General features: G+C 39.8%; 1 non-coding gene across 1 annotated transcript; it reads right to left on the reverse strand.

Moving 5' to 3' along the window:
* Positions 1–13,289: 13,289 nt before the first annotated feature.
* Positions 13,290–13,396, reverse strand: LOC145080762 (small nucleolar RNA R71). Its single transcript, XR_013695348.1, has one exon. It is a non-coding gene; the product is annotated as a small nucleolar RNA R71 (small nucleolar RNA).
* Between the last annotated feature and the right edge of the window lie 722 nt (positions 13,397–14,118).

The raw sequence follows: 14,118 nt of genomic DNA on the forward strand, positions 1-14,118 counted from the left end.
CATGGCTTCCGCGTAGCTGTTAGGTTCATCCAGACTTACCAATGTCTCATCACTGATAAGTGTCTCACCTTCCGCAGTAATATGGAAACCATAGTAGTGCTCAGGTGCATTCCTAACCCTTGTGAACGCCTCAGAGGTACAAACTTGTCAATTGGCTCAACAAGAGTTTCATCCTCAGGTTGAGTGCTAGGGATTGAAGTTCCTCACCACTTGACTCTTGAATTTCTTCAAGGACAATTTGCCTCCCACTGTTTCCTTGGATTATGAACTCTCTCTCTCGAAAGACACCCCTCCTTGCTACAAAGACCACATTGTCACTAGGTCTGTAGAAGAGGTAACCAAAGGATTTCTGTGTGCAACCGATGAAAATACACCTCTCACTTTGAGGTTCGAGGTTATCATGAGTCTCGCGTCTCACGAAAGCCTCGCAACCCAAAATCTTGATGTGGTCTAGTTTGGGAACTTTACCAGTCCACATCTCATGAGGAGTTTTGGCAACTTTCTTTGTAGGGTCCAGATTAAGGATATGGGCGGCAGTCTCTAAGGCATACCCCCAAAATGAGATTGGTAGCGAAGCTTGACACATCGCGGAACGAACCATATCCAACAAGGTTCGATTGCGCCTCTCAGCCACACCATTAAGTTGTGGTGTCTTGGGAGGTGTCAATTGTGAGATAATCCCACATTCCTTAAGATAGTCAAGGAACTTTGTACTAAGATACTCACCACCACGATCGGATCGAAGCATCTTAATGTTCCTGCCTAATTGATTCTCGACTTCCTGTTTAAACTCTTTAAACCTTTCAAAATTCTCTGACTTATGCTTGATTAAATAGACATATCCATATCTACTATAATCATTAGTAAAAGTCAAATAATATCGATTAGCATCCCTTGTGGTAGATTTGAAGGGTCCACACACATCTGTGTGTACCAGATCCAACAAACCTTCACCCCTAGCACAAGAACCAGTGAAGGGTGATTTTGTTATTTTTCAAGTAAGCATGATTCAAAACTATCATCTGACTTTAGGTCAAATGACTCCAAGACTCCATCCTTTTGGAGTTGGCCTATGTGTTTCTTTCTCACATGTCCAAGACGACAATGCCATAATGATGCTTTATGCCAAAGAAAATGTGACTGGAGAGCTGCTAAGTTTGCAGATGAAATCTGGAAAGAACAAGGGTTTGACACTACATTTGATGGAACCCTGATCAACTCATGGGTAAACCTAACCCGTAGACTTATGGATGTTGATTGCATTCCTTATCTCACATATGCAGAACCACCATCAGGATGGCTATTGGGATATTCTAGTTTCTGCAAATTCCAAGCATTTCCCAGTCTTTCAGCCTCTTGATCTCAGCATTCTTGATGACAAAAGACTCCTCATGGAGTTTGAATAGTTGAAACTCTTCCATGCAAAACACGGTGGAAAGTTTGAGAACGTCTGGTCCAATGATATAACAGACGAGGTGAAGAACTACAAACTTAGAAAAATCATGAAATGTGAATTTTTCCAACACACCTTGACCAGAAAAGGAAGTGAGTACATCAGAAGTCAAGTTGACTTTGTGTGCATGAATCCCGAAGAAATCTTCTTGATAGCTCAATTTTTTCAGCTGAAGGCAGAAAAGTACCCGAAGATGAAAATTGGCTTTCGAAAGGGCCTGTGAATTCTTTAAGGCTTTGGTATGTGATTTTAGAAAAATCGATGCTGAAATACATCCTCCCCTTGCTAACAAATTTGATTTTCCTCCCTTCGAGCATGTGTCATCCATCACTAAATGTTTTCAAGAAATGACCCTTGGTGCTACAAGCTACCCTGATCTAGGGATTGTGTACAAAAATAATCAAGATGGTCCAAAATACTTCATTTTGGTAACCGTTATCCACCGCCTAACAAATAAGCAACTGGATGTCACTCTGGCTTCAGTGCAAAGATCAAAGCACATAACTGATGAAATCAAGTTCGAGATTACAAGAAGGATCCAGTGGCTTTTCAAAGTTAGAAAATTTTCATGGATCATCATCAAGTTCCTTAAAATAAATAAGTGAAGAAAATAGCTGACATGTCACTTTGGGGGAAATTGTTGAAACAAAAAGTTACCCTCTTCAGCTAAAAGGAACCGCAGACTTTTGCATTGATGATACCGTAGCGAGATACTACCAGAGACTATTTTTGTTCTTTGTGACCCGCAGAGTTGAAGATGTACCGCAAAGTGGATTTATGCATGAAGATAGTTTAAGTTACTTTACTGACACCGCTTGTATTCCGTGTAATATCTGGTGAACCATTCATGGTCACCGTAGTCAGTCACTTTTAGATTATTTTACTCTTTGATGTAACTTTTGGGACTCTATAAATAGAGCTTCCCACTTCATGTAATCCTTACCAATTTATCAATTATCAACAATCAATCGATCATTGAATGTTTATCAATATCTGATTATTCATCTCTATATCTTAACTTATCTTAACTAATATGTAACGCCCGCAGATCCGGGATAGTCAATTTAGAGGCAATAAGTGTCGAAAACGACTTTTCGGCAAAAGATTATTTACAATAAATAGTCTTAACCAAGTTGTAGAATATGTCACAAGATTTCCGTACATATAAAGAACGCCGAAATCCGAGTTATAACGAAGAAGTTATGGCCCGTCGAAGTTTCGCGATGGAACCGGCACGACACCGGGAAGCGTAAATAGTGAATTTACGATAGAGCGAGATTTAGCCTTAGAAATATAAACTGAAGTCTTAGAATATGTCAAACTAAGAACGTCGATAAAAAGAACGCCCAAATCTGACTTTGTATGAGGAAGTTATGATTTTTCGAAGTTTCGGATTAGCAGTGTACAGCCCGAAATTCGAATAACAGACCGAGCGGTTTTAGCCAACACGACCTAAACGAGAATTGAAGATCTCGCTAATAGTAGCGTAACGGATGTCGGATGAAGAAGTTATGAGGATTTAACGGACCAATCCTGTCCCAGCCTGTTAATAATATAAAATTTAAAATCGAATCAAAATTAGCTGACGGAGTCTAAATGAAAGTTGTAGAGTATGTTCCCACCTTCGCGTGGATATAAAGAACATCGAAAACGGAGCTCGTACGCTAAAGTTATGAATTTTTAAAGTTTGCACTTGAATTTGCGAAGCTGATTGCGAAGTTGCTGACGTGGCCAAATCTCAGCCGTCGCTTGCTGAGCACGGTCTCGCTTCGGATGATGACACGTAGCCTCGCATTACGCCCCACGTCCGAGATTAGTATGCCCAACATACCTTCTCTTCCTATCCAACCGATGTGCGAGACAACTGGAACTGAGGTGGCATGCTTATCCGAAGTTACGCCCCGTGTAGCCAAGGATTACGCCCAGCGTAGTCTGAGGCCTCGCAGGGTATAAAAAGGGGCGAGGGTCTCCGCATTTTCACACCATTTATCATTCTCTCTCTAGTTTCTTTCTCTCTCTAAGGGTTTTAACCCTCCCCTAAGCCTAGGTGATCCCCTAGCACTCTAAGGAAGCCCCGAGGCCCCCGAAGTCCAGAGAAAAAGGGTCTTTCGGTTTCAGAAACGCTGCTCCGAGCAAAGCCCAGTTTTCTTTAAAATCCGCTATAAGTCAGCTACACTTACGCAATTTTAATATAGCTTCCAAATAATTATAGTAATGTTATTAGGGCCTTAAAATAATTATTTGGGCTATTATTATGAGTTATATTGAGTGTTATTTAACGCTTATATAATAATAATAATAGTCAGACTATTAATTTGTCGCGGTTATCGTTAGACTAAACCCTTGTGGTATTGATACTAGGTTTTATCAAAGGAAATTGTTTTGAGAGTATCGAAGCGCTGTCCGAGTGCTGAGTCACCACCTTTCAGGTGAGTGCATAGTTACTTTCAGGTGAGTGCATAGTTATTTTCAGCTTACACATAGATATGAAGTATTTTATATAAATTACGTGCTATGTGTGCATATTATCTAAATACTTGTTGTCTATGTTGGGTGAACGATTTTATACACGTTTTAAATGATTTAAACTGTATATGTATTTTATATCTACAAAAATGTTGGGGTAAGACATGGGTAGATGTAATAGATGAAATATGAGTTGGATGATGAGTTGAGAGGTGAAATAGACCGTGAGGTGAGGGTGAGAGGTGGACGATCTGAGAAGCCTTTTTCCCAAATGATGGCCCCGTCATTCAGCAGAGTATGGATGACAACCACGGACTATTCTAGACAGTCCAGTGGAACACTAGCAGGCTCGCAACCTGTAGGTGTTGTGAACGATGTATTCACCGGTGTACTCTAAAAACCCATTGATATGTATTGCGAGTGGACTCTCGAAAACGATACTATCAATAAAACCCTAGCAGATGCGCCTAAAGGACTCTACCGACAGAAGCTGTAACGCCTGTGTTTCCGGGCTTGCCATATTTAGCAATATAATAGTCTAGGTTAACCTTTGTAACCCGTTTTGAAATAATAAGAATGTATTATTTGAGTATTATGTGTTTTGTGCTTAATTGCTTAATTATGCAGTCTGATTAATTAAGAATAAAAATAAGCGTCAAAATTTAAGTGTAAAATAAACTTAACATCTTTGGTTAATGTTGTAGTAGTCGAAACGAGGTTTCCGAATATATATATAGAACACCCAAATCTGACTTCGTATGAGGAAGTTATGATTTATCGAAGTTCCGGCTTAGCGGTATACAACCTGTTATACTCGAATTGAGATCGAGCGGTTGTTAGCTGAAGTAATCTAAATGAGAATCGAAGATCTCATTGTTGGTATCGAAGCGATAAAAAGTTAGGCGAGAACGGACGTCAAACGAAGAAGTTATGAATTTATAACGAAAGTTTATGTCGCGGCCTATTAAAAATAATTAATAAAAATAAAGTCAAAATTAGCCGACGGAGTCTAAACGAAAGTCGTAGAGCGTGGTCTCACCTTTCCGTGGATATAAAGAACGTCGAAAACGGAGTTCGTATGAAGAAGTTATGAATTTCCGAAGTTTATTAATCATTTTATATTTTTATTTAATTCAAAATCGGAGGCATTATCCGAAGCCGTGTCACCGGTGTAATCCGGAGTACGCCCCGCGTACGAGGTTACGCTATCGCGTAACTCCGATAGTGTCGACACTTCGGATGACACATGCAATGACGATTTCGGACGTTGTACGCGCTGCGTACGCCTGTACGCCCCGCGTACTCCGAGGTTCCAGCCTCTATATAAAGGATCCGAAGACAGCCTCATTTCTTGTTCATTTTCTTCTCTTCTCTCTAGTCTTTTGCATCGTTTTTCGTGCCGAAGCTACCCCGAAGTCCCGATATCATACTCTAGCCCCGAGGCAAGTCCCGAGATCCCGAAGATCCCGAGAAGTGCGGTTCCCGAGTCGAAGCTCTGCCCGCGAGAAGTTCGATTTTCGAGGAGATCTTCCAGATCTGCTGTGGATTACTACTTCTATAAGCCGTAGTGTTGTCGGATCGTCTTCTGATCAAGTGAGTGTGTAGTTATTTCTTCTAATACAATAATACGAAGTATTTTATATAAAAATACGTGCTATGTGTACATATTTGGTTGTGTTATGTGTGAATGAGTATTCACTCTCTTCTATCTTACAGATCTGCTTATTTCTTTATGAGATATGTGTTATGTGTGTGTGTGCCTCGTCTGTTATGTGATATATGTGTTGATTCAAGCATGCTATACAGGTTTTCTTTAAACTATGTATACAAATGTATATTTTTATCTACTAATATGTTGGGTAGAACATGGGTAGATAGTTGGTGTGTAATAAACAGATGAGAGGCCTCGATGTTGTTGTTGTTGTTGATCTAGTTATTCAGCGGAGTATGGATAACGACCACGGACTCTTTCTAGACAGTCCAGTGGAACGCTAGCAGGTTCATAACCTGTAGGTGTTGTGAACGATGTGTTCACCGGTGTACTCTATCCCCCTCATGGTTGCCTTTAGGATATCTATTGTTGAGGAAACCCCTTAGCAGTGATGTCCGTCCCGATGAAAATCCTAGATTAGGTCCCTTGAGATAGATGTTATTTTAGGGACGTAAAGTGAGGATAACGGGAATGGGTAATCGGGATAGTGATTGGTTGGTGAAATTAAATATAATTTATTTATTGTGGGTTGAAAACCCTATATGCTCACCAGGCTCCCAAGCCTGACCCACTCAGTTTTATTTGTATTACAGGAAGTGGCACAAGGGCGTAAGATGGATGGATCATCTTGTTGTTTTGTTTACAAGTCTGTATATGTATATATTTGTTGAATGACTTGTAATGTTTATCGTTTACTTTATGGTCTGTATCGGAACATGACATCCCGAGTTTTGATTATATAATGAAATGCATCTCTTGATGAAATGCTTTGATAAATAATATTTATCATGTTTTGTTTTGGGAACAAATTCCGCAACTCTTTCAAATCAAAAGGATTTACTCTAAAAATATTTAAAAGCATAAATGAAAATCGGTCTTTTCTGGCCGAGATTTTGGGGATGTCACAGAAGCGCCTAATAGAGAACCTCATAACCCCGGCAGATGCGCCTAAAGGACTGTTTCGGCAGATGCGCCCCATAGAGAATGTCACAAATTTTGGTAGTTGCGCCCTAGTGACAGAATTAGCAGATTGTGCTTGACAGATGTGTCATTTACAACAATGGAATTCGTACCTATTCCTTAGAATACTCCTTAGGAATAAATGAACGAGGAATAGCTGATTCTTAGGGTAGATCCTTATGAATAAAGAAGATAATGGGGATGGGTAGTTGGGTTGATTGTTTAATTGTTTAAACATAATAATTATATTATTGTGGGTTGAAAACCCTATGTACTCACCAGGTTTTCCAACCTGACCCACTCAGTTTATTTATATCACATGTGTCGATATGAAGTGACATTACACTAAGAGATTAAAGAGATATAGATCACTAGTGTAAATAAATGTAGGTTCCGTTTATGCTTATGTTCATGTATTGACAATGACATCCCAAACGTTTTAAAATGAATAAAATACGTTTCTTCAAAAATGTTTTGATAACGTATTTATCGTATTTTTCTGGGAACAAATTCTGCAACATTTTTATGAAAAGAAGTACTCTGATTTTTATAAAGCATAAACAAAATCGGTGTTTTCTAGCCATGAAAATGGGGATGTCACATAATACTTAACCGAGTCCCTCTTCACTTGTGTTGTTCATCTTATACTAACTTGTGTTTGCATGCAAACCTTCTTACGATTCAACTTTGTGTCTACTTTTTTACTGCTTATTGATATAAACTTGTTGCTATTTATTTTCTTACATTTCCTCAATCTAACTATTATTATTGTTGAGCTAACAAGATCCACTGAGAATAACTTTAATTTTGCAAATTATTATCTCGTGACTAACGTTTTTTCAAGCTTTTCTCTCAACAAATCAACAGCAATGAGTACAACAAACAACAACAAAAAAATCCCAGCAACAAATTGAGAATTTCAAAAACTGAAGCTATTAACTCAAAAAAGTGGACAACGATCGACACATATGTAAGCAATCAATTTGTCAAATTATGATAATCACATCACAGAGAAGAAAATGGGATTTCAAATAAATCAGCCGACTACCTATTTGAGTTCCAATCATACCAGTTTACGATCCCAATTTAAGCAAATCGTGTTCCAGAGTCAATAAATTCTCGATCCTAATTAAATATGATACAAAATCAGGATCGACACGTTTCACGTTCCAGGTCGGGTATGCAGTTTGTCGATCCTAGTGACTATTGGAGAAACTATGCGATCAATTAAAGGGAAACTACGTCCTTGAAGGCTTGACATAGTACAAAGGAAGCAAAGGGAAGGGCATAAATGAGAAAGACACAGGACAGACTCCATCAACTCTATTTCAATTATGGATCGAGTAAGGATGTAGGTTAGTGATTGCTGACCGAGTCTTACATTTTTGAGATTTAGCAAACGAGTGGATCCGGTTCGAGTCAGACAAAATTGCTGACCGGACCCAGTCAGCTCACTATCAAACACAGCCTAAGTTTGATGCCATGATTGATTGTGAGGTCCAACGAGTGGTAGTTCGAACCCCAAGTAGGGAAGAACTAGTTATCTATGGATAGGGCACCAAGGTGGGTTCAGGGTTTTGTTTGGAAACCAAGGATCGACAGTATACTCAACATGGGTGTGTCGGTTATTTGGCTTATGTGGTTGATACCCGGGTTAGAGAGCAGACTTCAGTTTCAGAGGTTCCATTTTTCAAGGACTTTAATGATGTATTTCTGGAGGAGCCACCCGGCGTGCCTCCTGAGAGGCAGGTCAAGTTCAGGATTGACCTTCTTCTAGGTGTGGCCCCAATTGCCAAGGCGTGGTACCACTTGGCACAACCTGAGATGCAGGAGTTGTCATCTCAGCAGCAGGAGCTGATAGGCAATAGTTCATCTAACAAAGCAGTTTTCCGTGGGAGCCCCGATTTTGTTCGTCAAGAAGAAGGATGGTTCACACCGAATGTGCATTTATTATCGGGGGTTGAACAAGTTAACGGTGAAGAACCATTATCCTCTTCCACGGATTGATGATCTCTTTGATCAGTTACAGGGTGCGTCTTGGTTCTCCAAGATCGATCTGAGGTCTGTGTATCATTAGGTGAGAGTGAGAGAGGCAGATGTAGAGAAGACCACATTCTGGACTCGTTATGGGCATTACGAGTTCGTGGTGATGCCATTTGGATTTTGGGCTCATCAATGCGCCTGATGTGTTTATGGATTTGTTGAATCGGGTATACAGGCTGATGCTCGACCGATCTATCATTATGTTTATTGATGATATCTTGGTGTTTCCAAGACCAGATAGCAGCATGAGGAGCACCTTTGAGAGCTTTTGGGGGTTTTGAGGTGAGAACGGCTTTATGCCAAGTTCTCGAAGTGCGAGTTTTGGTTACGAGAGGTTCAATTCCTTGGGCACCTCGTTAACTAGGATGGGATCTTGGTCGACTCGGCCAAGATCGAGGTTATGATGTTGTGGGAGGTTCTGAAATCTCCCTTATAGATCGGGAGTTTCTTGGGATTGGTAGGGTACTATCGGAGATTTATTCAGGACTTCTCCAAGATTGCAGTAACCCTCACTCGTCTGACAAGGAAGGGGTGGATTTTCTGATGGGGCCTTGAGCTGCAGTCAGCATTTGAGACTCTTCGGCAGAGGTTATGTGAGGCCCCGGTATTGACCCTCCCGGAGGGGGTCAAGGATTTTGTGGTATCCTGTGATGCATCCATCACCGGTTTGGGGGCGGTTCTCATGCATAAAGGACGAATGGTTACTAATGCTCCACGACAGATGAAGTCGTACGAGATGCGATATCCCACGCATGATCTGGAGTTGGGGGCGGTGGTTTCGCCCTCAAGATTTGGAGACATTATCTATATGGGGTATGTTATACGGTCTACACGGATCACACGAGTTTGAGACATCTTATTATAACATTCCAACCTTTTCAACAAATATAATCCTTTAAAAAACGACTCGTTTATTAATAAAAGTGTTTACAAACTATTATCCAAAACGTTAATTAAAATTAGAGTCTTCTAGGATCCAATCAGTTATAAACCAAGGATGTGTACAATCACGCCTTCGCCTTGCCACGGTCCACTAAAGTACCTGAAACCATAAACCAAAACTGTAAGCATGAAGCTTAGTGAGTTCCCCCAAAATACCAATACACAAATAAATAACATATTCAAAATAACAACATATATTAGGTCCGCAGCTAAAAGACTGGATTACCCCTGAGCCCACAGTATGAGTCTGGCTTGCCTATCGGGCCCACAACTCATATCTGGCTTGCTCCTGAGACTACATCATCAGTCTAGCTTGCCCTTGGTCCCACAACTCATGTCTAGCTTGCTCCCTAGTCCAATCAGTCATCAGATTAGAATACAAATGCCTCGGAGCCCTTAGTATGAGTCTGAAATGCCTCAACCGACCCTCAACTCATATATAGAATGCTCCAATGCCCTTAAACCTGCAGTACGAGTCAGGCATACCATCCGGTCCTCAACTCGTATCTGGAATGCATCTGAGCCCTCTGTATGAGTCTGGCATGCCCCGCCTGACCCTTAGATCATATCTGGAATGCTCATGGGTTTGTTGGCTACAACACGAAGTAGTAGAACCTCAACCCAACAAAATACGTTCTAGTGCATTTGTGGCTTCCTTATTCTAGTGAAATCATGGGACAAAAACACGACCTCGCTTAGTTCGAGGGATGTAATATGTTTAGCAGCCTAAACCTGAAATGTATCCAGGAAAATTTTTATCATTAGCCAATAAAGGTTGAGGTTGAGCGCCCCTGCTTAAGCATGTAGGGATTTGAGTGAAAAAAAAAGTGAGGTACATGTAAAAAAAAAGAGAATTACAAGAGAAATTGTATGAATTTTGGAGCAATTAAAGTGAAGATCAAAAGATCAAAATTCCAAGAATTCCAAAAAATCGAAGATACCCGAAAATCAAACAATAAAGGTGGTGAATTCAAAGAGATCAAAGCAAATATCAAAGAAGAGATGAATTCAAAAGAGCTCCATAGTGGTATCAAAAACTTGTAATTTTAGATTATGTATGCTCGGGTTGCTCAATTAAAAACACCTTGAGGGTAAGAGGTTTTCTGCGGATGGATTCGGAGGGTTGCATAAAATGAGCATAGTTCGGGATGAGTGGGAAAATGTTTATGAGGATTATGAGTATTTAGAGTATGGGAGGTCTTTAAGAAAAATTTTAGACACAAATGCATGCGTTGCGGTCTTGGCATAATGGCTGGGTTAGATTGGAGTTGTTATATATGATTCTAATATGTTTAAATTCAGTTTTGCTTGGGGGCAAGCAAAAGACAAGTGTGGGGTATTTTGATATGTGCATAATTAGTTCATACTAAGTATACATTTTTACTCATTTATTAGCTAAATTATCGCATATTATGGACAAAAGGTACTTAAAAGTGTTAAATCATGTTTTTCAGTCCTAAGATGAAGCTCGGAAGCGAAAGGAAGCGGGAGAAACAGTTAGAAGATCAAGAATGAAATCAAGAAGAAAAACACTAAAAATGGCATCTACTCGGCGAGTCAGATCGACTACTCGGTGAGTCCAATCGAAGAATCGAGAAGATAATGACTCGGGATCCCAGAGAGTTATCACAATACGGGGAATGTGAGAGGGACTCAACGAGTCGCCACTTGACTCGACGAGTCGATTCGTATATTTAAAGATAATTCCACAGATCGATTGGGGGGAGTTCTGGGACGATTCAGAAGTACTTTGCTACGATTGAGAAGCCAGAGAAACCCTAGGAGACGACGAAAGGAGCTAGAATTCAATTCCGAAGAGTAATTGAGGCAAAATTTCATCATTCCACTTATTCTTTTGTTTATTCATCATGATTAAGCAACTTGACTTTGTTTGTTTGTTGTTATTTACTTTAATTATGAGCTAAAACCTTTAGACTTCTGTTTGGGGATACAAAGTTGACAATATGGTTTGATTGATTGGTAGGATTAATTCCAAGTTGGTGAATTTTTGTTATTTTAGCTTGCTAAAGAACCTTGTGTGTGAATAATAATTAATTTTCTGTTAATAGGAAGATAATTGATTAGCATGAACATCTATTGATTATTGACCTCATATGCTATGTGATCACTATGCTATATGTCTAGGATTAATGAATATGAAACTAGAATTAATAAGAAAATTGAGTAAATTCATGTGCAAGCTTGTAAGATGACCATCAAACAAGGAGTTAATTAAAAGAATAAATTAGTTAACTATTGCAAGTCTAACTTAACCCAAATAATTAATCTAGTGAATATAATTAAATTAGACAATTGGCCACTGTTTAAGTTAGTTTATTTGCTAAGGATTAGGGTAGTGAACACGAATCTAATCACTTGAATCGGTAACCAACGAAAGAATTAATCCATTGCACCATTACCTTGAAATCAACCATAGAGTTAACCAAGTTGAACTAAACAGAAGTTCCCTTCCAATTATTGAATCTAGTTAAGTCGTTATTTTCTAGTCTTAAATTAGTAATAGTTAGTAAGTTTCTAGTCTTGTAAAACTAGAGAAAACCCCTACTTCTTAATTAACTTAGATTAAATTAGTTTTTAGTTTAATTTGACGTTCCCTGTGTTCGATACCCTGCTTATTTAGCTATACCACAATTGATAGGTTCACTGCCTTTTGTGTGTTATTTGATAATTAAAAGTAGGTTTAAAACTAAGTGAGTTTACACACATCAAGTTTTTGGCGCCGTTGCCGGGGAACGGTTCTAAAATTAATATTAAATTCTAGTTTAATCGATCCTTTGTGTGGGATTTATCTTACACAAAGTTATTTACAAAGTAATTCAGTAAGTTGAATTAGTTTATAAAAAATTTGTTTTTTTTTTCAGAATAACTAGAAAATTTCTTTTCTGTTTTTGCCTTGAACTCGCCGAGTGCACTCGTGCCGACTCGGCGAGTACATCGTTGTTTCAGTCTTTATTTTTTTATTCCGTTTTTGTTCTTTTTACGTGTTCTATTTCTTTTGTTTTGTTTGTTTACAGTTGTTTCATGACCCGAGGATCTGATACACCTCTGGTCCCTCCTTTGGAAGACCCGGAATCCGCACTAAGAAAAAGCAAAGGAAAAGCCGTTGGAGAAACCGCAACTTCAAAGAACTCACCACTCAAAAACTTAAAATCCATTTTCAGCAAAAAGAAGAGCAGCAAATCAGGAGCATCCAGTGCCTCGTTGACAGTGGAAAAACCAATTCAAGAAGATACCGAGTACGAGACCGAGGAAGAAGAAGAGCATACTTACGAGCACGAAACCGATTCCGAAGAAGAGTTAGCTATCACAATGGCTAACATTGATGAAGTCCCCATGGGGGAATGGAAGAAAAGGATGCGTGATGACACCGGGCCAGGACTTGTGCAACCCGCAATTCCCGCAACCGCTACTTTTGAACTAAAAGGCCATATTCTTGCCCAACTCAAGGAGATTCCTTTCTACGGGAAGGATCACGAAGACGCTTACAAGCACTTGGACGAAGTGAATGATGTGGCCGATTACTTCAACATCCCGAATGTTCCACGCGAGACCCAGCTTCTTCGCATGCTTCCTGTCACATTTAAAGGAGCTGCAAAAGATTGGTTAAAGTCACTTCCTCCCGGATCGGTCACCACATGGGCCAAGATGAAAGAAGAATTCATAGACCATTTCTGCCCGCCCTCCAAGATAGCCAAGCTTAAGAAAGCCATTGCCAAATTCGAGCAACAACCCGGCGAATCTCTTTATGAAGCTTGGGAAAGATACAAGAGCTTACTTAGAAATTGCCCACATCATGACCTTAATAGCCAACAAGAAGTCTCTATCTTTTATGATGGAGTTAATGTCACCACAAGGCAATTGCTTGATTCTCAAGGCCCGCTCACAAAGAAGGCACCCCCGCTAATTAAAGAATTAATTGAAGAATTCTCTAAGCACTCTAGAGAATACCACAATCCGAGAAACGAAGTAAGTCGGGGAGTAGTAAACGCAACAAATGATAGCATGGCGGCGGTGATAGCTAAGCTTGATAGTCTAGATCGAAGAATGACTAAAATGGATCAAACAATCCATGCTATGAGAGTAGGATGCGAAAATTGTAGAGGGCCCCATCTCACAAAGGATTGTGATTTGGATGAAAATGGAAATAAGAAAGGTCAAGTTTTCTATTCGAGTGGTGATCGATATGATGATAATTGGCGGAAACCTAAGAAGGATTGGCTACCATACAAGGAGTATAAGAAGGCAAAGGAGGAGAAATACAAGCAGAAGGAGAGGGGACTATACCAAAAAGAAGAACCGGTAGAAAAGAAAGCCGATTTAGAAGAGTTATTCACTAGATTCATAGCCGCGTCCTAAAAAAGACACAGTGATCACGATGCTGCCATACACGAGACCAGAAACATGCTTAGGAATCAGCAAGCATCAATTCTCAACATTGAGAAACAGCTGGGGCAGCTTGCGCATCAAGTGAATGATAGAAGACCGGGTCAACTTCCGAGTAACACCGAACCCAATCCAAGAA

The sequence above is a fragment of the Lactuca serriola genome, chromosome 1 (assembly GCF_051521515.1).
Source record: "Lactuca serriola cultivar US96UC23 chromosome 1, Lser_US96UC23_V15, whole genome shotgun sequence".
In the NCBI taxonomy this organism is placed as follows: domain Eukaryota; kingdom Viridiplantae; phylum Streptophyta; class Magnoliopsida; order Asterales; family Asteraceae; genus Lactuca; species Lactuca serriola.